Source organism: Mus musculus, chromosome 15, assembly GCF_000001635.26.
Source record: "Mus musculus strain C57BL/6J chromosome 15, GRCm38.p6 C57BL/6J".
In the NCBI taxonomy this organism is placed as follows: domain Eukaryota; kingdom Metazoa; phylum Chordata; class Mammalia; order Rodentia; family Muridae; genus Mus; species Mus musculus.
Genome location: NC_000081.6, coordinates 6,957,915 through 6,960,947, shown reverse-complemented (window position 1 = coordinate 6,960,947; position 3,033 = coordinate 6,957,915).

Here is a 3,033-nt window from a genome sequence, read left to right as displayed (position 1 = left end):
GAGGGCAATGCGTACTTCCTAGGGATGCGGTTTTCATTCAGTCTCTGAGCCAATAACTGCCACGGTCATGTCTGAAAGTCAGATCTCCTCATCCTCAGAGAGAACTACAACCTTGAGGGCAAGGACGCTCTGTGCCATTTCTTTTTTAAGAATGGCTAGTATGTTTATTTATTTGTTTGTTTTATTACAAAAGCAAGTTGTGTTCATCACAGGAAACTGGGATAACACAGAAGACACAACACAAAGAGAGGAAAAAACATTCATTTTCTCAGCCAGACATGATTCTTAACAGCATTTGGATGCAGTCTCATGTTTGTTTGAAAAGGAGCTCACATAATATATATTGGTTTTAATGACTCTTTTTATTTTCTTCCTAATTACAAATGTAATACATGTTATTACAGAAAAGACAAAACAACCATCATTTAAACACACACACACACACACACACACACACACACACACACACACACACATCAAAAGCATCCAGTAATCCCACACTGTAAGATGTAATCATTATAAAGCAATTTCATCGAATCTGACATTCAAACAACTCATAAAGTTGCCAAAGCCTCGAGGACAAGGTCAAGAAAACAGAAGTTTGCCATTTTCTTTTGCATTTCGAAGCCTCATTTGTCCAGGAAGGCTCTTTGTTTCTTAAGTATAGGCTAGAGTTTCCAATTAACTTCACGAGAATCTTTTTGAGATCAATACTATGACATTAGTTGGGGATTTACAATGTTCTGAAAGAAAACTGCAATTCCAAGGCCATGAACTATATTCATTCAGTTTGGGTTCTGCCTCGCCAGGCCAGACCACAAGAATCTGAGCCCATGAAAATAGGAGAAGGTGGTTTGGCGGGAGACGCACAAGCAAGCTTTATCTAAGCCAGAGAACGAAAGGCATTGCCACAGTACAAGGATCTGTTGAAGCTCATTGTCCCTCTGTGCCACCAAAATGGTACAGGGCGCATTCCAGAACAGGTGCTACACGGGGAAATGGACAGCTCTGGTTGCTCGGGATTTAATATTAAGTTTCTTTGGAATTGTAATTTTTTTTATTTCCAATATTCCTTAAAAATTGATGGTAGGGGGACTTGGAAGGTAGTTTAGTTGATAAAGTGTCAGTCTTTTAAGCAAGCAGACCTGAGTCTGATGCCTGGAATTATAGTTAATAGATGAAGAATTGGATGTGGCGGAATGCTTTTATAATTTCAGTGTTAGGTAGCATGGGTGGATCCCCAGAGCTTGTTGGCCATCCTGCCTCCATAGTGAGTTCCAGACCAGGTCATTGAGAAGCCCTGTCTTAAACAAACAAACAAACAAACAAACAAAACCCTACCTTAATGATTTAGTGGTCAATACGTAAATTGGTCATTGTGACCTGATTGATCAGCTAAACAGAAAACACCCTGTTTAGAAGGTCAAAGTTCTCTGGTACTACAGGACAAGATGTCTTCATGTCAACATATAAAACAAATAGGTTTTTGGTGTTATGGCTCCAAAAACATGCCTCGACATTCAGAGATACACTAATGTAGCTAAATAAAGCAAAACAATCAAATAGATAGAAAACATCAGGTATGTTTCCAATGTGTTCCAACCCACTGCTGCCTTATGTAATTACTTTACCAGACTTTCCTAAAGCCTGCCTTTCAGCATGGTGTGTGGAGATAGAAGCAGTGGTACCACCATCCACATGGCTGCCACTAAGCCAAAGTCTCATTCTGGACTCCTACTTGGTTCTCATCTCCCATATCTGCTCAGTTTCTAGTTGATTTCACTCCCTAAATATTCCTCATCCCACGCTCACCTTGACCAGCATCCTTCAAGCTTCAGCCTGCTGCTCTCTAATGGTTAAGGACCTTACTGAATTTCATTCGTTGCCATGCAGGCTAGGATGCTACTTTGGAAAAAGTCTGATAAGGGTGTCTCTGCCACTAACACTCTCCAATGATTTCCCATAATTGTTTTAATTAAAGAGTAATACTCATGAAAAAAATCACTCAAGTGTATGCTTGTGCCTGTTTTGATAAAGATAGTCATATCACCACCATCACATGAAAAATAATCCACTGTTCTTTGGGGTGGTTAAGATAGAGCAAGTATAAATATTCACACAGTTTCTTGTGTGAGTGTAAGGTTTTTTTTTTCACTTGACGTAACACTAGACGTATCTGTGGATTGTCTGCTAAGTGTGTATTTAGCTTTGTAAGAAATTCGCAAGCTGTTTTCCAAGTGACTATACCACTTGCAGCCCTACCAGTGCCTTGGGTTGGCCTGTGCCCACTATATTGTCCTCTTACATGTGTTTCCACGTGTCCCCACTGCTACTCTACCTCACTCGAGTTCTTCCAAGCCCTTCTGTATTTTCAGGACTTCCAACATAGCACATCTTCTGCGGAACACACTTAAGCACTCCTCTTTAACAAACTCATCGGCTCGAGCATCCCTGACAGGAAGGTTTTCTCAGACCTACATGCTTCCTTCCCTGCGCTTCTCTCAATCAGTATCTAGCAAGTGCTTGATGCATACCAACCAGCATATTGACTTTGATGCAACTGAAAGCATAGCCATGAACAAAACAAGCCATCGCCCAATCTCTCATCAAAGTTACATTCTAATGGAAAAGATAAATGGGATGGGGACGAGTTGCTCAGTAGTACAACACATCCAAAGCCTTAGGTTCAATTTCCAGCAGAGAGCAATAGAAAGACATAATAAGCCTGGCAATGGTGGTGCACGCCTTTGATCCCAGCACTTAGGAGGCAGAAGCAGGTGGATTTCTGAGTTTGAGGCCAGCCTGGTCTACAGCGTGAGTTCCAGGACAGCCAGGGCTACACAGAAAAACCCTGTCTCAAAAAACAAAACAAAGAAAAAAGAGAAAAGAAAAAAGACATAGTAGTATCACATGGTAGCAAGTGTTATCAAAAGTAATAAGGCAGAGTGTGTGAGAGAGATTGAGAAACTCATGCCTAGAGCTACTACTTTAGTTGAAGGACAATGCAAGTGGATAGGTCTACAGACATCCTGG